General features: G+C 50.3%; 1 protein-coding gene across 8 annotated transcripts in view; it reads left to right on the top strand.

The window, feature by feature from the left end:
* Positions 1–27,392, top strand: part of CAMTA1 (calmodulin binding transcription activator 1) — a 964,678-nt gene that overhangs the window by 140,251 nt on the left and 797,035 nt on the right. The window lies entirely within an intron of this gene.

The raw sequence follows: 27,392 nt of genomic DNA on the forward strand, positions 1-27,392 counted from the left end.
GGTGGCTGAGGGAGGGATCTCTGCCCTCCGGCCACTCCTTGGTACCCTCTTTGATTCCTTCTGCAGAGAGACCGGACTGTTGAGCCTCAGGAGCAACTCGCCCCATGTACACTTTGTTGGGGGAATCCTCGCACCTGTAAGCGGAGCCCTGTTCCCACTGTTGATCTTCCTGGCTTTTCAATGCCCCTTCACAACTGGCATCTCCATTCTGATGGTGTGAGGTCACTGGAGCCTTCAGGCAATAGGGCCCTGAGCTGCCTGCTGGCTGATCCGTCACCTGGAGGCAGGGTAGTAGGGCAAGAGGACGGGCATGGGCTCTCCTGCCAGCTCCAGCTGTAGCCCTGAGGACCAGACTTTCTCTCCTTGTGCCTCCACCTCCTGTGGGTATCATGTTCATAATCTAAGTCACAGCTACCACCTGCAACTTACTGAGCACTTAACTCTGTGCCCGGCACTGTTCCACCCTGTGTCATGTGTGAGCTGATTAAATCCACAAGGCAAAGAGGGCCCTTAGGAGACTGAAATAAGTTACTCAAAGCCAATTGCTCAGGACAGTGCCTGGTGGTCATCGCTGATGGTCACTCTCATCATGTCTATCTACCTGCTCCTCGTTGTGAGGGGATGGGCCAAGTTTGCCCCAGAGCAGAAGTTCCCGAACTTTCTTGCATCTTACCCTCCAAGTGCCTCAGTGGTTCTCCTCCCCTTCCCTCCCCTCCCCTCCCCTCCCCACTTCCCTTCCCCTCATTTCCCCTCTCTTTCCTCCTTCCCTCCCTCCCTCCTTCCTTCCTTCTCTCTTTTCTTTTTTTTTTTGAGATAGGGTCTGGCTCTGCAACCCAAGCTGAGCGTGTGGCTTGATTGCAGCTCACTGCAGCCTTGATCTCTTGGGCTCAAGTGATCCTCCCGCCTCAACCTCCCAAGTAGCTGGGACTACAGGCACTTGCCAGCATGCCCAGCTAACTTTTAAATAGACATGGGGTCTTGCTTTGTTGCCCAGGCTGGTCTCAGACTCCTGGGCTCAAGCAATCCTCCTGCTTTGGTCTCCCAGAGTGCTCCGATTAGAGGCATGAGCCACTGTACCTGGCCTCGGTGATTAATTTTTTTTTTTTTTTGAGACAGAGTTTCACTCTTATTGCCCAGGCTGTAGTGCAATCGTGCATTCTCGGCTCACCACAACCTCTGCCTCCTGGGTTCAAGCGATTCTCCTGCCTCAGCCTCCTGAGTAGCTGGCATTACAGGCATGCGCCACCATGCCTGGGTAATTTTGTATTTTTAGTAGAGATGGGGTTTCTCCATGTTTGTCAGACTGGTCTCAAACTCCCAGCCTCAGGTGATCCGCCCGCCTCAGCCTCCCAAAGTGCTGGGATTACAGGCGTGAACCACAGCGCCCGACCGATTAATTTTTTTTTAATTTTTATTTTTAGAGAGTGCAGGGGCACAATCATAGCTCACTGTAGCCTCAGACTCCTGGCTTCAGGTGATCCTTCTGCCTCAGCCTCCTGAGTACCTAAGACCACAGGCATACACCACCATGCCCAGCAAATATTCATTCATTCATTCATTCATTTATTATTTTTTGTAGAGATGGGATTTTGCCATGTTATTCAGGCTGGTCTTGAACTGGCCTCAAGCAATCCTAGTACTTCAGCCTCCCAAAGCGCTGGGACTGCAGGTGTGAGCCACCATGCCCGGCCGCCTCAGTAATCTTTTCTCATGATGTCCCTAGGCCAAAATAAATATCTGTTTTGTTTATTAAGTAGTTAGATACAAACACCTTCATAAACATTTGTGTCCTAACAACTAAATATCTGTTTGAAAATATAATGCACATGATTTTAAAAATTCCATTCTTAAACAGCCAAATTACTAATGGGGTATGTGTGCCTATGAGGCACCAGACAACTTGTAAAATCCTGGAATCGGATTAGACACCAGCGCCCTCATTTCCTGTTTTGTATTGATTTTCGTGAGGTTCTCGCTTTTTATTTCAGCAGCCGCTGAAACCCCAGCTTTACCATGGCCTGACCTCCTCAGAAGGGGCGCAGGACGGTCTGATGGTGAATCTGTCAATTGCCTCAAGCTAGTGGCACCAGCGGTGCCCAGCACGTTAAGTACTGGCTGTTTCCCACAAAAACGTAAAGATCCTGCAGGTCTCCTGTGAGTTAGCAGAGCTCCCAGACAGCCTCCGTGCACAGTTTGGGAACCGTGTTTCTAGTGACTTGTGCCCTTCCCCTAGATACCCAGGACACAGGCCAGTAGGCCTGAGGCTCTCAGACTCCTCCATACCTATCTGGCGGGTGAAGGAGAGGCGAAGTCCTGCCTTCTACCGGCCTCCCCCTCCCATAGTCTCTCAGGACAGGATGGGCCGGGCTCCACTCTCTCCCCTCCCCTGCCTCCTATTCGCCTCCTGCCTGGGGCATCAGCCTCGGGACCCAGCCACCAGGGCTAGAAGGGGCATATTCTTTGTGCCCGAGGAAGAACCCGGTGATCTGAATCCTCTAGGATGTGGATTCAGAAAACCCTCCCTCTCAACAGAGCGCTTTCAAGTCTGTGGCCACGCTGCTGACGCTAACAGAAATCAGTCTTGGCGTTCAGAGCAGAGAATTCCCTTTGTTGTTTCGGTGGGTACGTGCCCTCTGCCTGAAGTACTGAAATCATTGCTTCAAAGGGCAGGGAGCTCCCCAAACCACTAGACTTATAAGACAGGGAGTCTGAAGAGATCAGAGAGAGAATCGGGTGTTCAGTGCCTTTGTGTTCAGCAGGCGCCTGCGTCTTAGGGACGGGCCGATTGTAAACTCAGGTGTCTTAGGACAGGTGCTTCTGCCCTTCTAGCTCCCACACAGCCCCTCCGTTTTACCTTTACTCCCATCTGCCCTCTCCACCCCAACTCTCCTCTGGGAAAGGTGCCTCTAGCTGCCTGTTCCCAAAGAGCCCCTTACCTGCGGTTTCCGAGCCTGCTGCCTCACTCCTCCCTCGCTGGCTTCCGTCAATTCCAAGATCTCCCCGCTCGTTCTCACCCTAGGACCTTTGCACTTACCATTTCCCCTACCTCGGACCCCATTATCAGTCCCGTCCTCGGCTTGCCCCAGCTCATTTTCCAGGTCTCACTTTAACCGTCACCCCTCAAACAGCCCAGCCAAGAGCACCCTGTCTAAAGAAGACCCCCAGCTCCTTTGTTCCTCATAGCTCTTTGAATGCAAGCTTCATCGAGTAGGCAGAGACCGTGTCCGTCTGCATCTCCCATGTTCACTGTTGTTTACTTCGCACTTAGCCCTGTGCCTGGCCCATCAGAGGCACCAGGAGGCGTGTCCCTAAGAGTGGGGCTTCCACAGGGCAGTGCTGCTTTTTTTTTAATAGAAGGGACTTAAGGGCCGACGACTTTTAATTCTGCTGAGTAAGATGTAGAAAAATTCCAGCTACCATATATATCAACATTTCATAAAAGTTGGAAGGACATAATCTTAGAATAAAGGACAGTCCTTATTTTTTTTTTTTTTTTGAGATGGAGTCTTGCTCTGTGCCAGGCTGGAGTGCAGTGGGCAATCTTGGCTCACTGCAACCTCCATCTCTCAGGTTCAGGCGATTCTCCTGCCTCAGCCTCCCGAGCAGCTGGGACTACAGGTGTGCACCACCACACCCAGCTAATTTTTTGTATTTTTAGCAGAGATGGGGTTTCACCATGTTGGCCAGGATGGTCTCAACCTCTTGACCTCGGGATCCGCCTGCCTCAGCCTCCCAAAGTGCTGGGATTACAAGCATGAGCCACCACGCTCAGCCAAGGACAGTTCTTAAAATGGCATAACTTTAGCACTATTGAAAATATGCTGCGTCATCCCTCTTCTCACCTCTTGGAGGATGGATGAAAACCCTCCTTCGGTTCATGAGCACCTGGGAGGTGCTGCATCTGCCCTTGGTGAGACTTAGTAACTCATTCAGTGTGGCCTTGATGCTGCTCTCGTGACGTTCGTCTCCTGCACCAGGCTGCAAACGCTGTGGCAGGACACTGTGTTTTAGGATGAGCCTTTACACACGCTCTTCCTTCGTCCTCGGTACCTCCACGTTCTGCCCAGACGCCCTTTCCTGAAGCTCTGCAGGACTGGCCTTGCCTCCCCTTGATCCTTGGTAATCACTGTCCACTCCCCTGCCCGCTGGGATCCAAGCCTCCTCTGTTTTGGACCAGGGTGCTGGCATCCCTCAAAAAAGTTAGGCTGTGTTCTTATTATTGTTTTGGGAGTTCTTTATATATATTCTTGATAAAGTTCTTTATCAGTTATATGCTTTGCAGAGATTTTTCTTCCAGTCTGTGATTTGTCTTTTCATCCTCTTAACAATATCTTTTGAAGAACAGATGTTAGTTTTGATAATGTCAGTTTTTTTAAATCTGTTTTTTGTTGTTGTTGTTGGCTTTTAGGGATCATGCTTTTGGTGTTGTATCTAAGCAATCATCATCTTTTTTTTTTTTATTAAAAAGATGTGGGTCTTGCTGTGTTGCCCAGGTTGGAGTGCAGTGGCTGTTCATAGCCTCGAACTCCTGACCTCACGTGATCCTTCTGCCTCAGCTTCCTGAGTAGCTGGGACTCTAGGTGCCTGCCATTATGCTTGGCTATCTAAGCAATCTTTAACTAGTTCAAGGTCACAAATATTTTCTTTTATGTTTTCCTTTCTTTCTTTCTTTTTTTTTTTTTGAGACGGAGTTTCGCCCTGTCGCCCAGGCTGGAGCGTAGTGGCATGATCTTGGCTCACTGCAACCTCCACCTACTGGGTTCAAGTGATTCTCCTGCCTCAGCCTCCCTAGTAGCTGGGATTACAGGCTTGTGCCACCAACCCTGGCTAATTTTTGTATTTTTAGTAGAGACAGGTTTTCACCATGTTGACCAGGCTGGTCTCAAACTCCTGACCTCAAGTGATAATGCCCACCTTGGCCTCTCAAAGTGATGGGATTACAGGTGTGAGCCAGTGCACCCGGCCTTCTCTTATGTCTTCTTAGAATTTTATAGATTTTAAAATTTAGGCCTATAATCTATTTTGGGTTAAAGCATATGGTGTGAGGTATGCGTTCAGGTTCATTTTTCTTTTTTTTTGTTTTTGCATTTAGACATCTAATTATTCCAGCACTATTTGTTGAAAAGACTTCTCTTTCTCCACTGGATTGCATTTTGCCCCTTTGTAAGAAATCATTTGTCCATATATATGAGGGTCTATTTCTGGACTCTGTTCTGTTTCATTGATCGGGTGGTCTTTGAGCCAGTACCCCACTGTCTTGACTACTGTGGCTATATAACAAGTCTTGAAATCTTGTGAATCTAAGTCATGTTAACTCTGCAACTTTATTCGCTTTCAAGTTGCTCTGGCTACTCAAGGTCCTTTGCATTTCCGTATGGACTTTAGAATTGGCCGTCAGTTTCCAGCACAAAGCCTGCTGGGATTTCTGTTGGGATTGAGGCTCACGTTGCCCTCCACGATGGCCTCTTCTGGAGCTGTGCCACCTGCTGTCCTGCCACACCGGTGGGTGCAGGACCATGTGAGTGACTGAGGGGCCAGCGCCCATGGTGGGAAGGAGGGGAGGTTATTAGTATTAAATAAGGCATTTTCAGAGACACTCTGCAGTGACCTTAGGGTTTCAGGATGGGATGCTTTTGGCTGAGCCCAGGTGTCCTCTGAGAAATGCAGACCGGAAGGATCAGGCATGCTCCTGGAAGTTAGCATTGCTCGTGGTGCTTGGTCAGCGCAGGGCAGAGGAACCACCCCTCCTTTAGAAGAGGCACACAGAGCCCTTCTGCTGTGATCCGCCCTGTATCACCTGCTTTAGGCATTTGTGTTTGAGGCTCCACAGGTGTGGCGAATGGGTGCCCTGGGAGGATGGGTGAGGGCAGATGTGGGAGGGATTTCCTTTCCAAAACATTCCTTTGAGGAGGAGAGAGAAGAAGAAACTTGGCTACTGTGGCCCCACTCAGGGTAGCCGCGTGTCTCTGTGTGTTGCTGGCTGTGACAGCTGCTGTGGAATCCTCCCCTTCCAGGGGAGACCTGTGGCCATCAGGAGCTGCCTGAGACCCCAGGGCAAATGCCTCCCCTCCCTTCACCGCTACCCCTCCCCTCTGTCCCCTCCCTGCTCCTTCCTTGGCTTTGCCTAGCCCTGCTCTTCATATTTTGCAGGGGACGTATGGTTGGAGAGGAAGACAAGGCTCTGAGGATGCTATGATGTGCCATTTCTGTGGGCTTTTCTGGGGACTGCTCACTTGAGGCTTCCCCTGGGGAGAAGGAGCTGTTAAACTGTCAAAATAAAAAGTCCACCAAACTCCTTAGGCCAATCGAAAGCACTTAACTCAGACCACAGGCAGCTGGAGCAACAGATTTCCCTGCAACGTGTTACGAGGGGAAGAAAAGACCACTGGGGAACTTAAAGAAATGCAGGAAAAGTCTGAGAGATTGGAATAGACCCAGTCCATCATACCTTAAATTTGGGATTCATAAAAAGAAATTGTGGTGAAAATCTTCCCAAATCAGTTTTTATTCTAGAATTTGATGACAAATCTCTCGGAGCGCTGGTTATCCTGTAGGTGTGGTGTTCGGAAATACAACCTGAGGCATATATATTGTCAAATAATAAAGTATTATGAAACCAATCAGCTGTGAGCTCCCCACTTGGCAGTTTGGAAGTAAAACCCTTTCTCCTTTACAAGGCCAAGTGACTCTTAATTCCTCCCAGGAGATTTCACGTTAAAATGTGTTCACTGCCAGCTGACAACAGAGGCAAGTCCAGATTTATTACCCTGGCACCTGCAGCAAAAAAAAAAAAAAAAAAATGACGGATGATGAAAATATATTTAATTATCATTCCATGCCACATCTCTGTCTGCTCCAGTCTCGGGGCTGCAGCTGTTGGCACACACTTTATTTTAAAGTCAATGTGCTTATCTGGAGAGAAGGCTGCTCTCTGAGTTAAATTGACTTGTGGGAGGAAGGAAATGGCGATCTCCTCCAGACCCAGCTGAACAAATGCAGATTTGTATTCTGTGCGCCCGCTTTAATTGTCTAATCCGACACACATCACATCAGCTCTGGGATTTGGCTTTTGTAAAGAAAACATTTGCAAAAAGTAAACTTTTCCGTGACCTTTCTGCGCTAAAATGAATGATTTTCCTTCCTGGACTGAAAAGTACTGGCCGACGGTGAATGCTCACGTTTCTGCTGCAGGCGTGGAAATCACTGTTCGTTGCATTTCAGAATGGAAGGAGCCCTAGACGGTCCCTGGTGGACCCTCTCCTTCACCAGATGGAGACCCTACGGAGTCTAGAGGGGTGGCCTCAGGGTCTCAGAAGGTGGGAGGTCTGAAACTGGGGACCAGGACTTCTGGCTCCATGTTCTTGTGACTTGATTTGGATGGAGGTCTAACTGTTTAAGGTTACGAACCTGAGCTTAGAGGATGGCCTCACAGAATTGCCTTCCTGTTTCTCTTCCATTAAAACCTTCTGGAAAATGAAACCGTGGGATGGAGCAGCAGTGCTCTGACTGAGCATCAGATTTCTTGGCGTGAAGTCTGCGGGGACTCAGGTTGGCTGCTGGAAGTCTGTGTCATTAGTTCCTGCCTACGATGTGTTGTTTTCAACAAAAATAGCCCAGATAATAGGCAGTATCTAACGTGGCAATTTTCCTGTATCTCTTCTTATCAGGAGAAGCCACTCGATGTTTTGTATATGGTGAGATTTAGTACAAAGTGATGGCATTTCCACTGCAAGTGAAATACAATCACTGGCTTAGCAGTTAGGATTTAGGGAAGAGAAATGATGCTGAGTGTTTCTGATGGTGCCTGGTGTCGCTGGTGGCCAGGGGCGGATGCCCGTGGATGGAGGCAGGAGGGCGATGAGGTTTCTGTAAATGTGAGCGAACTCAGGGTTTGGGGGAGAGGGAAGCTCATTTCCCCTGACCTTCTCTTTGATGAATAAGGATTCAAAATTGCATCTGCTGAGCCTGCAGGACCTGAGAACCGGGGGAGGAAAGAGCACTCTGTCTTATGGATTTGGGCTGTGACCAGAGCTCTTTAGCCACCAAGCTTTTTGATGTGTAGGTCAGAATTGCCATAAACGAGAGAGAGGATTCCGTTGCCGCCTCCATCATTATCACCACCATCGTCATCGCCGTTGTCATCACCACCATCATCACCATCACCATCATCGCCATCATTATCACCATCACCATCACCATCATCGCCATCATTATCACCATCACCATCACCGTTTCCCGCTTATCGCCACCATCATCACCAATACTACACCACTCTCACCTCACTGAATTTGTACATCACTTCTTAGGTATCAGACCTTTGGAGAAGTCACTTAAATTGGTCATCTCCTTTAATCTCAGGGGGCAGATACTCTGCCTGTTTAACAGGTGAGAAAACGGAAGTCTCGGAAAGCAACAGAACTAGGACTCCAAGCCAGGACCTGGCATCTACTCTCATAGCCATGCCTTTTTTATTTAGGGACTTTGAATATATACAGTGCTGTTAAGATTGTACAGGCTAAAAGGAGGAAAGCAGAAGTCAGCTCTGTGCTTTTGTCAAGAAAGATGTTTGAAGATGCCAACAGTTTTGAGTTTGAAAACTGGCCCATGGGGATTTCCATTCCCATGTGTCTGGAAAATGGGAAGAGAGGCACCCCCTCAGCTCTAGGGACCAGGGTGGCTGGGAGACTGGTTGGCTGGGGCCAGGGCTTGGGTGGGGAGGATGGAGTGCTGGGGCTCTGCAGAGTGCTGGCCCTGGGGACTTGGTCTTGTCACAGCAGGAGGTGGGGGCCCAAAGGGGAGGTGCCAGGCTCTGCTCCATGCCAGCAGCTCTGGGGCCACGGCAGCAGGGAAGGGATGGGCCTGGGGCCCTTGAAGGCTTGGCTGGCGGGCTTTGGTAAATAAGCCAACCATGCTGTGCTCCCAGATCTCGGGGGCTGTGTCAGCAGCAGCATGGCCTGTCCTGCTGTGTGTTTGTCCTGTTGGGTTGCCTTGTTTTCACATGGTCAGTCGGAGTGGGTGGGCTGGGCCGAGCGGCTCATACTCTGATCCCTCTGTCCTGGCCACACAGCCTCCAGGAAGCCTGACCTTTGTTTTTCTGGCCTTTCATGGTCTCCTCTGGCCCCCTGTTGCCCATTTGGGACTCTGGGTTTGGTGCTTGACTGCAGCGTAGACTGACCGGTATCACGGCTTCATGCTTCCTGGCCGAGCTGCCCAGACACATGACAGGGCTGTGGCCACCAGAGGATGGGGATGTGTCACATTCTCCTCTGCTGCCCTGCAGTTCCACTGTTTATATTGGTTCCCAAGACATTTTGGCTTGACAGATCTGAGTCTCTCAGAGAACAGCTTTTAGCAGACATTTGTCATGTGTCCACTGTCCACCAGGCATAGTCCTCACCCTGGGACCCAGGATGGATGTGGCTTGGGAAAACTCAGGGAGTTGCCATGACCCTTTGGGCTGGCCCACACACTCACATGTGTTATTATGAGACCCTGGGGCCTTTGGGATTTGGGGTCATAACCAGAGGAGCTGGTGTGGGGTGTCAGAGGTCAAGGAGATGGACACATCATCACTAGCTCAGCAGGGGAACTGCAGGCAAAGAAATTAATACTGATTTTATTTCCAAGTGAGGTTGATGACTCTCCTTTTCACATTAATTTTTATTAAGCATTTTATGTATTATTCCAAAACCACATACTATGCAGAGACAGTTTAGAACACATTATGGGTTGTGCATTTCATAATTATCATATGGCCTCAGTCCAGAATATAGAAAAGAAAATAAACACAGTTGTTTTCCAATAGAAGGGAATCGTTGGTAATGTGTGGACAGACCCTGGAGCCGCCAGCACCACCCATGGGCTCCAGGCTTGGGACCCGACACAGCTTCATGCACGGGAAAGTGGCTTCAGCCTGTCCTCCTGGCGTGGCCTCTTATCCCCTGTCTCCAGGCTGCAGGGGTCCTGCTCAGCCTGGTTCTCTGTGGTGAGGGCTCCTTCTCCCTGCCCTCTGCTCTCTGGATCCTGTTTATTTCCAGGGGAAGGACACAGCACAGAAGCCCTTCTTGCAGTCAGGTCTCACACCTCAGAGAAGCCCAAAGCCACACGAACCCCGGTCACCCTTCATCACAGCACAGGGCTCTGTTTTCCTCTTGGTACTTCCTCTCCAAGGTTTCTGCCTAACATCTGTCTCCCTACTTCAATACAAGCTCCGTGAGAGCAGGCACCTTCTCTGTCTGTTCACCCCAGTACCCCAAGCAACTGGGCGAGTGTCTGGCACAGAGCAGGCATGAACAGATGCTCACTGGAGGAATGCATGCATGACTGTGCGTCTCCTCCACTGGACTGTGAGCTCCTCCAGGGCAGGGACAGCTGTGCCTTGGCCACATGGCCAGTGCCAGCATATCAGTGCCTAGCAGAAGTGTGTTGAGTTCCCCATGCATCTGTGAAACCTTTGGCTAGGGGCTGGGATGGAGTTTCTATTAGTCAGGGTTCTCTAGAGAAACAGGACCCCTACCATATATATGAATGATATTTATGTGAGATTTAGAAGGAATTGGCTCATGAGATTGTGGAGGCTGAGAAGTCCCATGATCTGCTATCGGCGAGCTGGAAACCCAGGAGAGCTGGTTTTGTAATTCTAGTCTGAGTTCACAGGAACACCAGTAGTGTCAAGTCCCAGTTCAAGGGCAGAAGACCGAGGTCCCAGCTCAAGCAGGCAGGCAGAGAGAGCGTTCTGCTTCCCCTCACCTTTCTGCTCTACTCAGATGCTCAGCAGATTGGATGATAACTGCCACACCGGGGAGGAGGCCCTGCTTTACTCACCCACGGGTTCGAAGGCTAATCCCATCCAGAAACACTCCCACAGACATACCTGGAAATAATGTTCGGCCGAATATCTGGGAATTCTGTGAGCCAGTCAGGCTGACACCTAAAATGAACCATCACAGAGTCCCTGCTGGGGACCCAGTGCCAGGCTAGGGGCTGTGAATCCTTCAGCAGAAAAGAAGAAATGGGCCTTGTGGGGTCCAGGGGTCCAGGGGAGTGACACTTAAGGACTCCAGGGGCAATGGAAACGAGGGCCTCAGTGTGCACTGGGGATGACTGGCGCCCTTGGAGTTGAGGGAGGTCAGAGAAGGATACACGGCAGGTGTCCACACAGCCTCCTTCCTCACCCAACCCACTTCTTCATCTGCCAAGGCCAGGCTCAGCACTATCCCCCATTTGTAATGGACTCTGCAGGGTGTCCTGACAGGTGGGCACTGTGCTCACAGGGAGGGGGGTCCTCACAGGGAGGGGGGTCCTCACAGTCACGGGGGGATCCTCACAGGGAAGGGGGTCCTCACAGGGAGGGAGGTCCTCACAGTCGCGGGGGGGATCCTCACAGGGAGGGGGGTCCTCACAGGGAGGAGGCTGTCCTCACAGGGAGGGGGATCCTCACAGGGAGGGGGATCCTCACAGGGAGGGGCGGTCCTCACAGGGAGGGGGGTGTCCTCACAGGGAGGGGAATCCTCACAGGGAGGGAGGTCCTCACAGTCGCGGGGGGCATCCTCACAGGGAGTGGGGATCCTCACAGGGAGGGGGATCCTCACAGGGAGGGGGTCCTCACAGGGAGGGGGGATCCTCACAGGGAAGGGGAATCTTCACAGGGAGGGGGATCCTCACAGGGAGGGGGGTCCTCACAGGGGGGGATCCTCACAGTCCGGGGGTGTCCTCACAGTCCGGGGGTGTCCTCACAGGGAGGGGGTCCTCACAGGGAGGGGGATCCTCACAGGGAGGGGGGATCCTCACAGGGAAGGGGAATCTTCACAGGGAGGGGGATTCTCACAGGGAGGGGGGTCCTCACGGGGGGGATCCTCACAGTCCGGGGGTGTCCTCACAGTCCGGGGGTGTCCTCACAGGGAGGGGGATCCTCACAGTCCGGGGGTGTCCTCACAGGGAGGGGGTTGCTCACAGGTAGGCGGGACCCTCACAGGTAGGCGGGACCCTCACAGGTAGGCGGGACCCTCACAGGTAAGCAGGATCCTCATAGGTAGGTGGGACCCTCACAGGTAGGCAGGACTCTCACAGGTAGGCGGGACTCTCAGAGGTGAGCATGACTAGGCTCATTTCTGCTGAGGAGCCTCCATGCTTGGAAGCACAGAGCAGGGATGGAGCCAAGGTTTGTCGACTTCCAGTCCTAGTGCTCCCTCCGTCCTGAGCTGCTGCCCCTCTGGTGCATCCGAAGCTCCCCATGGCTCTCACAGCTGCACGTGGGATTCCAGCGGTGACTCGGGAATTGCCTTCAGTTGTCTGCAGGGCACTGGGCACAGCTGCACTTGAAGCTGCAGGAACCATTGGGAGAGCAGGGTGTCTCCAGGAGAAAGATGCCCCCTGGCCCCGAAGCCTTCGTGGATGGCACACTTTCCCCAGTTCTTCAGCTTTTTCTAATCTGAGTCCCTCAGAGGCCAGGCACTGGTACGTTCATTTAGCAGCAAGGAAGCCATGACTGGAGAGGAGGGGACTTGGCGCCTGCATGTGGCTCCCCCAGAAGCTAACACTGAGGCATAGATTTGGGTGCGAGGCCACCCCAGAACACAAGTCAGGGAGGGGAGGGTGCGGTCCAGTCAGCCCATGTTAAAGAGCAGGTTAGTGCTGTGGGCAGCTGGGCCCTTCAGTGCCGACGGGGGCACAGCACACCATTTTAAGTGTCCAATTTAGTGGCATTAAGTACATTCACATTGTTGTGGCACCGTCACCACCTCCATCTCCAGAGCTTTGTCATCTTCCCAAACTGAACTGTTCCGTGAAGCACGAACTCCCCACCCCTCTGTTCCTCCAGCTGCTGGCAGCCCCGCGTTTGACTTTTTGTCTTTGTGAGCCTGACTCCTTTTAGAACTTGATATGCGGGAGCCATACAGTGTTTGTCCTGTGACTGGCCTATTGCACTTCTCACAGGGTCCTCAGGGTTCATCTGTGTGGTAGCACGTGTGAGACTTTCCTTCCGTTTGGAGGCCGAATGGGATTCTGTTGTTATAGGCCACGTTTGCCTACCACTGATCTGTCCACTGACACTCGGGTTATTGGAATTAGGTCACCATGAGCATGGTGTGCAAACAGAGTGATTCTTTTAGGACGCAGGTCAGTCCGTGACAGTCTTCTGTTCAACCAGGAACTTCCTGTTCTCTCAGCAGAGAAGCCCAAAGCCTTTATGATGGTCCCTAGGACCTGTACACCCCACCCCGTCACCCCCTGCAGCCACGCTGAGCCCCTGCTCTTGCTCAGACACGTGGGTACACTGCTGCTTTGGCACAGGCGCAGGCTGTGCTCCTCTCCCCTCTGCCTGGGACACCCCTTCCCAGGAGGTCCCATGCTCTCCACCACCACCCTCCAGGCTTTGCCCCAGTGACTGCATCACCTGCCCTGGTCCCCCTGTGTCACATTGCGTCATAACCCTCCCCTGCACTTCAGAGCCCCCGACTTGGTTCTCCTGTTTAAAATAGCACTTAGCACCCCCTGACATACTACAGACGGTCTCTGACTTGCTGATTCGCCTTGCAGTTTTTCAGCTGTACGAGCAGTGAAAGTGATACACATTCGGCAGAAACCATACTTCAAATTTTGAATTTTGATTTTTTTCCAATTGTAGGCTAATGTAAATGCTCTGAGCATATTTAAGGTAGGCTAAGCTACGGCGTTTGATAGGTCAGGTGTAGTAGATGCGTGTCCGACTTAATGACATTTTCAGCATACAGTGGGTTTATTGGGACGTGGCCCCATCCTAAGTCGAGGAGCACCTGCATGTGGCTTACGTTTTTATTCTGTGCATTGTCTGGCTCCTACTCTGAGAGGGCAGGGGTCTCGTCTGTATGGTTTGCTGGTGTATCCTATCCACCTAGAGCAGGATTTGGCACATAATGGGCACTCAAATACTTGTATGAATCAATGAATGTTTTTTGATAACAGCTTTATTGTGATATAATTCATGTAACATACAATTCACCCATTAAAATGTACAGTTCCATGGGTTTAGTGTATTCAGGCAGTTGTACAATCATCAGCACAACCAATCTGCAGCATTTTTTATAATCCCCCAAAGAAACCCTATGCCATTTTTAAGTTTTTTATTAAAATTTTTTTTAATTGTTTTTTGAGACAAGGTCTGGTTCTGTCATCCAGGCTGAAGTACAGTGTGGTACAATCACGGCTCACTGCAGCCTCAACCTCCTGGGCTTACTTAGGTGATCCTCCCTCTTCAGCCTCCTGAGTAGCTGGGGCCACAGGTGTGCACCACTACGCCTGGGTAAGTTCTGTAGTTTTTGTAAAGATGGAGTTTCGCCATGTTGCCCAGGCTGGTCTCAAACTGCTGGGCTCAAGTGATCCTCCTGCCTTGGCCTCCAAGTGCAGGGATTATAGGCGTGAGCTGCCGCACCCAGCCAACCCTATGCCTTTTAGCTGTCACTCCTGTCTCCTCAGGCCTAGGCAACCATTTTCTGTCTCTATAGATTTGTCTATTCTGGATGTTTTATATAAATGGAATCATGAGGTGTATGGTCTTTTGTGCCTGGCTTCTTTCACTTATCATAATGTTTTCAAGTTTCATCCATGTTGTAGCATGAATCAGTACTTCATTCCTTTTTATTGCTGGATAATATTCTGTTGTATGGATTAAGCCACGTTTTATTTATTCATTGATTAGTTGATGGACAATAGGTTTGCTTCCACTTTCGGGCTATGATGAATCATACTGCTTTGACCAATCTTTTTGATAATCCCTTTTGTGGGGATGTATGTCTCTTGGGGATACACCTAGGAGTGAAATTGCTGGGTCAGGTGGTAACTCCGCCGTTAGCCTTTTGAGAAACTGTCAGACTGTTTTCCAAAGTTGCTACACCATCTTAAATTCCCACCAGCTGTATATGAGAGTTCCAGTTTCCCCACATCCTCAGCTGACATTATTGTCTTTCTTTCTCTTCTTCTTTCCTTTTTTTAGAGACAAGGTCTCACTCTGTCATCTAGGCTGGAGTACAGTGATGTGATCACAGCTCACTACAGCCTGAACACCTGGGCTCAAGTGACTTTCCTGCCTAACCCTCCTGAGTAGCTAGGACCACAAACACATGCCACTATGCTTGGCTATTTTTTTTTTTTTTCCTAGACTGCTCAACAGGAGCTTGGCTAGTTTTAAAAGATTTTTTAGAGATGAGGTCTTGTTATACTGGCAAGGCTGGTCTTGAACTCCTGGCCTCCTGAACTCCTGTCTTAGCCTCAAACAGTGCTAGGATTATAGGGATGAGCCACCTTAACTAGCCCTATCTTTCTTTTTGATTACAGCCATCCTGCTGGGTATGAGGTGGTATCTCATCGTGGTTTTGACTTGCATTTCCCTAACGACTAATGACATTGCATATCTTTCTATATATATTTGTGTATCTTCTTTGGGGAAACATCTATTAGATTATTTGCCCATTGTAAAATAGTATTTGTCTTTTTATCATTGAGTTGTGAGAGTTCTTTATATATTCTAGATACAGGTCCTTTGTCAGAAATACAATTTGTAAATATTTTTGCCTGTTCTGTGGGTTCTTTTCACTTCCTTTACTGTGTCCTTTGAAGCAGAAAAGTTTTACACTTTGATGACATTCAGTTTAGTTTTTCTTTTGTTGTTTGTGCTTTTGGTGTTATAACTAAGAAACCATTGCCAAATCCAAGGTCGTAAAGATTTACTTCTATGTTTTGGTCTAAGAGTTGTCGCTTTAGCTCTGACACTTAAGTCTTTGATTTATTTTGAGTTAATTTTTGAATATGGTGTGAGGGAGGGATCCAACTCCATTCTTTTGCACATGGATATCCAGTTGTCCCAGCACCATTTGTTGAAAAGACTCTATTTTTCCCTATTGAATTATCTTAGTGTGATTTTTGTAAATCAATTGGCCGTAAGTGTGAGGGTTAACTTTCAAACTCTCTCTTCCTGTCCAGTGATCTATATGTCCACCCTTATGCCCGTACCACACTGTCATGATTACTATAGCTCTATAGTAAGTTTTGAAATTGAGAACTATGAGTCTTCCAAGTTAGATTTGCTTTTTCAAAATTGTTTGAAATCTTGTTTCAAGACTGTTTATTTGTATATAGAAATGCATTCCATGGAAAACATGGGGTATATTTTTATTTCCATTGTCTTTAATTTCTATTTCTTTTTCTTTTCTCTTTCTTTTCTTTTCTTTTTTTTTTTTTGAGACAGAGTCTCACTTTGTTGCCCAGGGTGGAGTGCAGTGGTGCAATCTCAGCTCACTGCAACCTCCGCCTCCTGAGTTCAAGCAATTTTCTCACCTTAGCCTCCTGAGTAGCTGGGATTACAGGTACAGGCCACCACATCTGGCTGATTTTGTATTTTTTTTTAAGTAGAGACGGGGTTTCACCATGTTGGCCAGGCTGGTCTTGAACTCCTGACCTCAAGTGATCTGCCCACCTTGGCCTCCTAAAGTGCTGGGATTATAGGCATGAGCCACTGTACCTAGCCTGTCTTTAATTTATTTCAACAATGTTATATATTTTTCAGAGTATAAGTTCTGCATTTTTTTCGTTAAATTTTCCTAAGTATTTTATCCTTTTGATGCTATTACAAATGGAATTATTTTCTTAATTTTATTTTCAGAACTTTTCGTTGTAAATATATGGAAATGCAATTGATTTTTGTTGATTGATCTTATATCCTGCAACCTCGGTGAACTTGTGTATCAGTTCTAATAGAGTTTCCATGAATTCTTCAGGATTTTCTACATATAAGATCATCTCATCTGTGAATTGAGACAGTTTTACCTTTTCCAATACGGATAACTTTTGTTTCTTTTTCTTGCCTAATTTCTCCAGCTAGAACCTTTAGTACAGTGTTGAATTGAAGGAATAAAGGAATCTAAATCTTCACACATGTCAGTAACTGTCATGTTTATTCCCATTTACAGATAGGCAGACTGAGGCTTACAGCGGGTAGGTAAGTTGTCCAAGGGTGTGTGACAGCTGAAGAGCTGTGGGGCCAGGCCAGAATTGCTGCGTGCAGTCTGCTTGCGGCAATGCCGTCCCCGCAGCTGCCAGCTCCATATATGGTAGGCATTTGGGGGAGGTACCAGCCAACCTGGTTGATGACATTTAGAGTCTAGTGAGAAGCTCTGGAAGTCTCACTGGTAGCACTAAGCTCCTCTCTGTGTACCGGCTGCTTCCCATATGTACATGCGTAGGTAAGAGCAAGATAGAAATTACAGCACTTGTTTGTTCCACTGAGGGCTTTCTCATCAGTATCTTGTTTCATCGTCTTAGCAACCCTGTCAGGTAAGAAGGATGAGTTTTATTGTCCTCCGATTACCGATGAGGAACTGGCACTTAGGTCGAGTGACTTTCATGGCCTTTGGGAAGTGTTGGCATGGTGGGGACAGGGTGAGACGTCACGTGTGTTAAACATCTTCCCTGTGTTAGACACTGTGCTGGACAATCGCTGTATGGCGAATGGCTTAATCCTCACTCAGTGTTATTATCCTCTTCCTACAGTTCAGAAAATTGATGCTTAGGGAGCTCTTGTAAAGTGCCCCATGCACTCAGCTCAGAAATGGCAGGGTCTGTCCCCAAACCGAGGCATTTGACCCCCAGATTCTCCCTGCTGTCCTTGGACCACAAGGCCTGAGGTGATCGAAGAAATTTATTAAAGGGAAACAACGATGGAAAAAGAGCAGTTCCCACGAGGCCGGCCTGGCAGGTGCTGCTGCTCCCTGACGTGCGTCTCCTCGTGTGTCATCCCCACTTTAGGGTTTAACCGTATCTAGAGAGGCAGGATCATCTTCCAGGGAAAAGCATAGAAGGGGACCATCTGCGAGGCAAGGGACCTGCTCAAGCAGACTCCTGTCTTTTCTGAGATAAGTCTGACTAATCCAGTCCTTGTGACTAATCCACTCTGAGACTTTATCTTTAGAACCGATGATTAATTGAAATAGGCTAAATTGTTCCACTTCAGCCCCCATACCTGGGTGTTCCTGGGGGAAGTGGGGTTAGGGCAGGGGGGTGGTGCCTGGGAGTTGTGAGGGTCCTTGAACTGTAGGGATGTCAGAGTTTCTGGCAGGTAGGGCTGGGGGCAGATCCCACATGGAAACTGAAGCCCTTTCTGCTGACATCTGGGGGGATCCTGCTTTGAATGCCCTTGAGGGCAGATATATGTAGGGGGTCCTCGTTCTGCAGACTCTGTGGATCATGCCGTGGCTGAGAATCCCTGAAAGATGATGTTGGCCTCTTTGTGACTTTCCTGTTCCACTCCAAGAGCCAGTATTTTCCTCCAAGATCACAGAATTCCCTGAAGGCAGGGACTGAGCATTGACCAAGCTGCGACGTGCTCCAGAAAGGCTGCTAGTGAGGAAATTCCTATCCCACTTCAGACCTCACCACCTGAAGACCTGGATTAGAGAGGATAGAACCCAGATACCAGAGTCAGGCCCCTGCAGCTCACTCTCTGAATGACCTTGGGCACATTTTTTAGTACTTCTGAGCCTCAGTCTTCTCACTGTAGAGCTAACATAGTCTGACAAGTTCCTTTTTCAAAAGAGGACATTAACTTTGGAATTATCCCCAAAGCCACACAACAAGTAAGTGCAGAAGGCAGGGCAGTGACTGGACCCTCTGCCCTCGGCATGCCAGGCCCTTCCATGCCATCCTCTCGTCCAGCCCTCACTGCCAGCCTCCGGGGTGCTGGCTTCATCTTGGTGGGATGGGAAAAGGCACCGAGACTCAGATGTGTGGGTCACGCTGCCAAGCCACACAGCAAACGTGGCAGAGCCAGACCGGGATCCACATATGCCTAATTCCAGGCCCCGTGCAGGCCCCACAACACCCAAAGATGGCTGGATCCTTGGGCCTTCCTCTCTGTGGGCCCTCGGTTCCACCTCTGGCCATTGCCTTTTGGAGGCTGAGCAGAGGTCTCCTCTGTCCAGGTGCAGGGATGGTGCTGGCTGGGTGGAGGCAGCAAGGAAGGGGACGGCCTTCTCATGTTCCCAGCCCACCCTTCTCAACATGCCCTTGCTTTGCACACAGGCCTAATTGCCAAGAGGAGTCTGGGGCCCATGGAGGCTGTCAGCTCCTGCAACATCACAGCAGCCTCTTATCTTGATGGGTGTGTGCTTTTGTTATATTTTTAAATTACAGACGGTGAGAGTTTTCCCTTGGCATCTAGAGCTGAGAGCTTTGGGACTTTGAATGGTGGAAAAGGAACCCAAGTGCCTCTGTGCCAGGCTTCCTCCCAAAACTCGTATCAGAATAGACTACCAGAAGCAGCAGCCCCATAGCTCGGTGGATTAAAACAGCAGAAGGCGTTTTCTCCCTCCTGCCTCCTGCTCACTGCAGGTGGGTGGCACTCAGGGACCTGGCTGATGGAGTATTGTTGGTCACTGTGCCAGAGGGAACATGGAGTCCTGGAGGCCTTGGACTGGTTAGTAGGTGTTTCAGCCAGAAGTGATGTGTTCCTCTGCAGCTCACTGGGTAGAACTGGTCCCCTGCCCGCCCCCGCCAACCACCCTTAACCACGGTGCTACCGAAGGAGCACTCCTGCCGTGTGCCACAAAGCAGGGAGAACAGGTCACAGCACTAAGGGCGGACAACTGCTGCTGGGGAGAAGTTGGGCCAGGACGTTCCATGATTGAATGCCCAGGGAGGGGCTTCCTGTCATTGTCTGGCCATCAGCGGGTGTGTCCAACATGTGTTCTGAGGCCTGAACTGGGCTCCTGCAGGGCATCTGTGCTGTTTCTGCTGATGGAGACCTGAGGCAGGGGCCTGGCCTCTGCCTGGAGTGGGAGGAGGAGGCGGCACAGTTGACCTCCTTTTGCCTTCCCTTGTGGTTTTGGGCTGGGAGTTGCAGACAAGCTTTCTGTAGCCGATTTGGGGTCAGGAATCCCCGTGGGACCCGAGACAGGTCCTAGAGGAGGGAAATGTGTTTGTCCCCACTGTTTCGTGGGGTCCAGCGATGGAAAGGATAAAAACTCACAGTGGAAACAGGAGTCTGATGTCTGCCTGCTGGGGAGGCCACGGGTGGGGGATCTGGATCGAATGGGATTCATTCCTTCATTCATTCGATGGTTACTGAACCTTAGCTTTACATCTGTGTAAAGTGACTTTCGTTAAGTCACTTAACTTCTCTGAGCCTTAGCTGTCTCACTCTAAAATTTGGGAACTATTTCCTATCTTACAGGGATATTGTGGGGATTGAGTGGGATAATGGATGGAAAGTCTCTGGGAGAAGCCTGGCACATATTGGATGCAACAGATTCCTGTTTAAGGAACAAATGTCTCAATTTTCTCGTCTGTAAAATGAGGGTTATAAGAAGCATCTTTATCCCTCACTATTGGGAAGAACAAAAGAGACCATTTTCATAAAGCTCCAGCCCTCACAGACACTCAGGAGACCCCCATCTCCTCCAGGCTTCCAGGGCTGGGATGCTCTAGGGGGACCATTCTCCCACCTCCTCTGCCGTCAGGCTATAGCTCCCCAGAGTGGGTCCGGCGTCTGGAGCCTTCCTGGGCCCTGTGAGATGCCCAAGAGCCTGTCCCCTTTCCTGCTGAGGCTGGAGCAGAGAGAGGATAGCCCCAGCCTGGGAAGTGCCCCTGTTGTCCGCCTGCGGAGCTCCAGGGTGAGGGCACCTGCAAACTGTCAAGTGCAGTAAGACTGTGAGACGTGCTGTACAAACCGAGGTGCTGGGTGCGGGCAAGGTGTTGCTTTCAGTCCCTGGGTCTGGACTGGCTTCCTGCTGCTCCCTTCAACCACAGCCCCAAACCCCATCTCCCACCTGTCCAGCCTCTGCCCAGCGAGCCCACTCTGCCAGCCTGCCGTCTGCACCCCACTGTGCCTTCTTTCCGTGGTGACAGTTGTATAAAGAAGGAAAACAAAACTGGGTGGTTCAGATATTTCTGGCATCAAACGGGATAACAGAGTGAAGAGTTTCTTTGGGAAGAGATATTATTTAAATATTTATTCTATTTTAGCGCAATCAATTTCAGTTGTAAAAACAATTATTTGGCCAGGCATGGTGGCTCACGTGAGCCTGTAATCTCAGCACTTTGGGAGGCCGAGGTAGGTGGATCATGAGATCAGGAGTTGGAGACCAACCTGGCCAACATGGTGAAACCCTGTCTCTACTAAAAATACAAACATTAGCTGGGTGTGGTGGCGGGTGCCTGTAATCCCAGCTACTCCGGAGGCTGAGGCAGGAGAATCACTTGAATTCAGGAGGCAGAGGTTGCAGTGAGCTGAGATAGCACCATGGCACTCCAGCCTGGGTGACAGAGCAAGACTCTGTCTCAAAAAATAAAAAATAAGAATAAAAATAAAAACAATTATTTATTGCAGGGAACTTGGAACATAAGAATTAAGAGGAAAACAGGGACCCCCCCACCCCGGGTCTCATCTCCCAGCAGTCACCACGGTTGGCCCTGGGTCTATTTGCTTCCGTAGCCCGGGAACGTCCTCGTTTTGTTGTTCCGTAACATGGGGATATTTTTGTAGCTTACTTTTTCACTTGATACTGTATTGTGAGGATTCCCCTCCGTTATTAAATATTCTTTGCAAACATGATTTGTAATGTTTGCCTGATGGCCCATCCTGCGTCTGTCCCGTCATTTTCTCTGCACGTCAGTGTTGCAGCTTGCGGGGACTCAGTATAGATTCCATCCGTGAAGTTGAACCCCATCTGAGACCTAGAACAGACTCTAGAAACTGTCGAGAGCTGTCTCTCTTCGCCATGCAGGTCCCTGGCCCTGTGAGCCATGTGGAGACCTGGAAGGACTTGGAGGGGCCAGGGTCTGACCCCATGAGTGTGGCCAAGACCTCAGTTGGTCTTTGTTCCTTCAATTTACGTGTGTCTCTTGGTGGCCGTGGCAGGGGTCCTGTCACCATAACACCTGGAGGCTGTGAATTCAGGCCTGGAGAAACGGATCCCACCTAGCAATCCCTCCTTGCTCAGGGCCGCCTTTCTCAGGAGGGCTGGCTTAGGACTGAAGCCCAGGCCCCGCGGGGAGCCAGCCTGCTCTGAATTTCCCATCTCCCTGACCTTGGAATCCACTTTTCTTACCTCCTTATCACCTCCTTATGTCCAGAGTTGGCTTTGATTGAAGGACTCTCTAATATAAGATGGAAAAACCCGAGGGTATGAAAGTCACTGCACTTTATAGCCTTTTAAGGGCCTTTTAAAAACAATGTTCATTCAGTTTTTTTTTTTTTTTTTTTATGAGCTTTCTGGTACATACAGCACATAATCCTACATAAAATGGCTGAGCACAACGCTGGCATAAACACCCGGCAATGGGGTGGAAGTCCGTGAAGTGATGGGTTGGCCTCCGTGGGAGGAGCCGCAGTCCTTCAGCACTGAGCACGTGCCGGATTCCAGGCTGGGGTTGCGGGGGCTTCTGAGTGCTGGTGACCTAAGGGCCACACTCAAGGACTTGGGTCCTTGGGGAGGGAGGCTAAGGCCCCTGCCTGGGGAAGGATGCCTGCGTGGCTTGAACCCTGACCTCCACCAACAGCCACACGTGCTGTTTGGGACTTGTCCTTTTTCTCATCATTTCATGAGAAGCTCATGATGCTTTTGCCTGACAGCCGGGGAAACCTGGCCCCATGGTTTTCATGGCTTTCTAAATGATGCCCCTGGCTGGTCGCCTGATGATTGAGCAGGCCATGGTTTAAGGCTCTCGACAGCACGTCCAAGGGCCAAGTGCCCCGTGCAAAGGCTGGAGCAGGCTTGATGGCAGGTCCCTGGCTGTTGTGGGGTTCCAGGGGATTTACCCTGCAGGAGTAACGCTCCTACTGCTCGAGCTGATGTTGGCTTGTGTGCAGGAGAAGCTCCAGCTTATTTATCCTCAAGAAACATAGCGCTGTCCCATTTGTCCCACAAGTTTCAGGATTTCATTATTCAAAGTGGATCTTCTAGGCTGCCTCCAATTGCACACAATGCTTTTCTCAGATCTTGAGGTCTGAGTTTTCCTTTGCATAATAGGAAGAGTCATTCTGTGCTAGCCTCGCACCTGGTACATAGTAAGTAGCCCGAGAGGTGGGGAGTCTGCCAGTGAGATGATAAAAGACGCCCAGAGGTTAAGGCATTTGCTTAAGGCCACACAGGAGACAGGCCATGAGCTTGGAGGAGGCTGACCCGAAAGACGAGGCCCTCGAGGGCCATGAGTGCCTTTGAAAGCCCTGCTCCACCACCTGGGCAGCTGGGAGTGGGAGGCATGCAGGCAGGCGCTTGTTTCTGAGCACAGCTGGACTGCCTGTGCCCTCGGATTCTGCCCTCCCTCTGCTCGCCTGGGACGGGCTGGGGAGCAGCCTCCTCTGTGGTGCCAGCCCCCCCACTTCTCAGGACCACCCTGACCTTTCTCAGCACGTGCCTGTTTTCCAGGTCACTGTTTCGATTTCTCTTCACTTCCTCGTCTTTATTCTCCTCTGTTAGAAGAGCTTCGTGTTTATTGATTGTTGTCTCCGGACCTTCAATTTTTCTCTGCGGCTCTGGCAATCTGGAAATGAGTCTTCCAGCTTCGTTAGCCGCCCTATTCTGTAGAGCAGCCGACCTTTCCCTAATCAGCTCCAGCTAATCATGGCCAGTGGCTTTGAATGAGCCAGGGTGGGGGGTTGGACTAGCAGGGACAGGGGTTGCCAGGAGGCCTACAGGACCTCCCCTGGGGGTAGACAGCAGTGATGGTGACGATGACAATGTCAGCACCTGGCGCGCACCCTGCTTTACTCTCACCATCTCCTCTTACCCCTCCACCCCTCCTCTGCTCTGGGGCCAGAGGCACCTGACCCTTAGGAAGCTAGGGGCTACAGTAGTTCATAGTGAGAACCAGGGTCAAGCTGAGGGGCCTTTGCTTGTCTATAGCCAAAGGCCAGGTCCAGGAAATAGCACTTGGGGTTTGGAGTTAGGGGCTTTGAGTCAGCTACATCTGGGTGGAGTCCCAGCCCTGTAGCCCTGGACAGGCTATTTACCTTCGCTATAAACTGGGAATAACAAGAACGCCTCAAAGCTTAGGATGCTGCCAGGTAACTGGCATTACTACTATTGTTGTGACTGTCAGATCAGGTTTCTCCTGGAGACCCTACCTGAGTGATGTCACTGTACCCCGTCCCTGGCTCTGTGCCTAATAAGATGCTCATGGGGCTTAGTGAACATGTGTTGAGCTGAGCCCCACTGAGCTCTGATGGGTGCATTTTGTGGCCTGTGGAGAAATAAGCCATTTGGATTGGGTGGGGGTCGGCTGCCAGGACTGTGCCACCTGCCATCCTGCACCGTGCCCAGCAGAGTCAAGGCGCTCAGAGGGGTTTTCTCCCTCGGGTCTTCCTGTGTAAATCAGTAATCCTCAGGCAGCAGCAGGGAGGGAAGCCATGCACCGAGGAGGCAAGGGTCAGGGCTGTTCCTGTAGCTTCAGGCAACTCCTTTGCAGTGTTTTTCTGTATCTTCCACTGGAGCAGGTACTGCAGCAGGGCCTCAGATATGTACTGAGCATCACCTCAGTTTCATGCACACTGCTTGGGGCTCCCCAATCCTCAGTCCAGAACCATCTGGGGGGTCTACTGCATTCTGGCCCTGGCAGCTCTCCATGGAAACAGATATGAAACAGCAGAGCCAGAGGCTGCTTGCGATGGCGGGGTCTCTGATCTCCTATCAGCACCCCAGTCTCTGGTAGGAAGTTGGGAGGCAGAAAATGTTGCTCCTTTCCCTCCAGGTGAATACTCAGGTGCATGCTATGTGCTTGAAGCTCATGGCCAACCTCAGGGGCTGATGGGGCCGGGTGGGCTTTCTGGGGAGCTCTGTGGGGTCCCAAGTGTCATGTCTCCCTTGCCCCTGCTTGATGCACGGTTTGTGAGTACTCTCTTTGGCTGGTCCTCTTCACTCTCTTGTTTACCATTTGCTGTTAACAACAGTAATTACAGTATAGTTGTGAGATGAAAACATGACTAAATTATGACACTGCTTGTGTAACAATCTCTTAAAACTGACTCAGAAGGCAACAGCTGCACAATTAGGCTATAAATTCTCTTAAATGAACTTGTCGGTGGCAGCGTACCTGTGTGGCAGTGCTGTGTGAGAGATAACCAGGCTTAATGGGCTTGGAGAGGGAGCACCAAGGATGGCCTCGTAAAGAGGGAAACTTTGTTCTTTGTCATAAACCACTTGTTCTCTTATAAAAACAAAGGGCTCAGTGTTGGCCCATTAACTCCCTCTGTCTGTCGGGACTGTGGGAGCAGAGCATCTGTCTGGCAAGCTGACACCAGGGATGCTCTCTGCCTTAAGGTGTGGCTTTGTCTGAGGCTCCTCCACCTGCACCCCCAGAAGGCATGGCCAGCAAGAGGCTTGAGCGGGACTGATTAGTGAGTAGAGGAGGGGCCAGCATGGCCTTCCTTGGTGGGGGCCCAAGTGAGCTGCTGCATCCCTCCCAGCTGGGCTGCAAGGCCTGCCCTTCTTATGCTAAACGACAGCCTTCAAGACAAAACCCACAATCAGAGCACCTTGGACGTGGGGCTGGGACCTATGAAACCACATGACTCAGCAGAGGGATGATGGAGGCTTGCCTCAGATGTGCTGTTTGGGAGAGGAGTGTGTATGCCACCGATCTAAGGGGAAGGAAGCAACTGGTGAGTTGTTACAGGATGCTCTTACCCCACCGCGCCCTGAATGTGGCCAGCACTGGGACTGCTGATGCTGACACTGGGGGCCCCCTGTCTGCCTCCAGGTCAGCTCTTAGCAGCATATTCACTTTCTGTGCCTGCTTTCACAAACTACCATAGACTTGGGGGCTTAAAGTGACACAGAGGTACTATCTTGCAGCTCCAAAGGCAGAAGTCGGGTCTTGATTTTGGCTGGGGTGTCAGTGTGCTAAAATCAAGGTGTGGGCAGGGCTGTGTTCCATTCTGGGCTCTGGGGGAGAATCCTTTCCTTGGCTTTTCCAGGTTTCAGAGGTTGCCTGCATCCCTTGATTGGTGACCCCTTCCTCCATCATCAAAGCCAGCACTGGCAAGTCACATCTCTTGCACATTATAGTTCTCTGCCCCTCTCTTCTGCCTCTTGTTTTTCTTCCATTTGTAAGGACTCATGTGATTCCAGTGGGTACACTCAGGTGATCATTCCCATCTCGAGATCAGCTGAGGAGTTGCTACAATCTTAATTCCCTTTCACCACGTAATGTAGCATATTCATGGCTTTTGACGTTTATGACGTGGGGGCCATTATTCTGCCTGCCACAGGCAGGTGGAGACAGGGCTTTGAGCCGCCTTGACTTTTGTACCCTCTGAGCTGGGCACAGGCAAGGATCAGATTTGAGGAAGCAAAGCTGAGCTGGTCCTACAGGAAATCAGAGAGAGAACAGCATGGCCTGTCTGTGTAGGACATGGCTGCACCTCAGATGTCGCTTGCATTTCCTAGGGACTCCCTGTGGTCTTTCGTGAACAAAACCCAGGAGTGGACGTACCCCACGGCTTCACAGACTGTGTGGGAGTCTTCCTGAATGAAAATTACAAGTGTGCAACCAACCTTTCCTTCCTGGAGAACCTAGCGCTAGCGTCAACCTTTCCCCAGGTCCCCTCCCTGGAGAAGGTGCAAATCGGGAAGCCTGCTGGCACGAGATAAAGTTCAGCCTTAACAATTTTCAAAATAAATGAACAATGCACAAACTCCAGACACTGCACAAACCTACCAGCAGGGAGTCGTGGCCGTAGGTTTTGATAACTTTCACCATTCTGGGACTGCAGCGCATCTCATCCGCAGCTCTGGACCCCCTGGCCACCTCTGCTCTTTCATCCCAGCCTGGCTGGGAGGCAGCTGGACTCTCCTCTCGGACAGCTTCTCTGATGAATTTGCAGGCATCTCCCTGGACCTGACCACACAACAGATTTCTGGAGCGCGTCCCCAGGGACCTCCAGCTCCAGGCCTATTACTGAAGTCCGTCACCCAGAAAATCTGTTGACGGAACCGTTCTCCCTGAACTGCAAGCAAATTGGGAAATTTGAATGTGATGCAATAAGCCTGCAATAAAACAGAAACCTCCGAGAAGTGCACGAAGCGAATCTCCTCCCAGCCGAGTCCACCGCCCCTCTGCAGCTCCCCGAGCCGTCATCCTCCAGGGTGGCCACATACAGTATTTATTTTTTTTAATTAAGCTGCATTGCTGTGTGGCTCACCCTCCGCAGATGCTTTATAAAGCCCAGCCTTGTAAGTTGCTGAAAGTTTTTGTTTTTTTTTTTTAAGCAGATAGTAAAATTAAGCAGTTATTAGTATTCACGAAAAATGCTCGTGGCAGGCTTCGCACACGTAATGAGAAGCCACCTGCAGTTCAAAGCAGTACTTGATAATGCTGTAATTAGATTTGAGATGCAAAAAAGCTCATTAAAATTAAATAACATA

This window comes from Aotus nancymaae, unplaced genomic scaffold (genome assembly GCF_030222135.1).
Source record: "Aotus nancymaae isolate 86718 unplaced genomic scaffold, 86718_ANA_hifiasm-v0.15.2.pri h1tg000053l, whole genome shotgun sequence".
NCBI classification, from domain to species: domain Eukaryota; kingdom Metazoa; phylum Chordata; class Mammalia; order Primates; family Aotidae; genus Aotus; species Aotus nancymaae.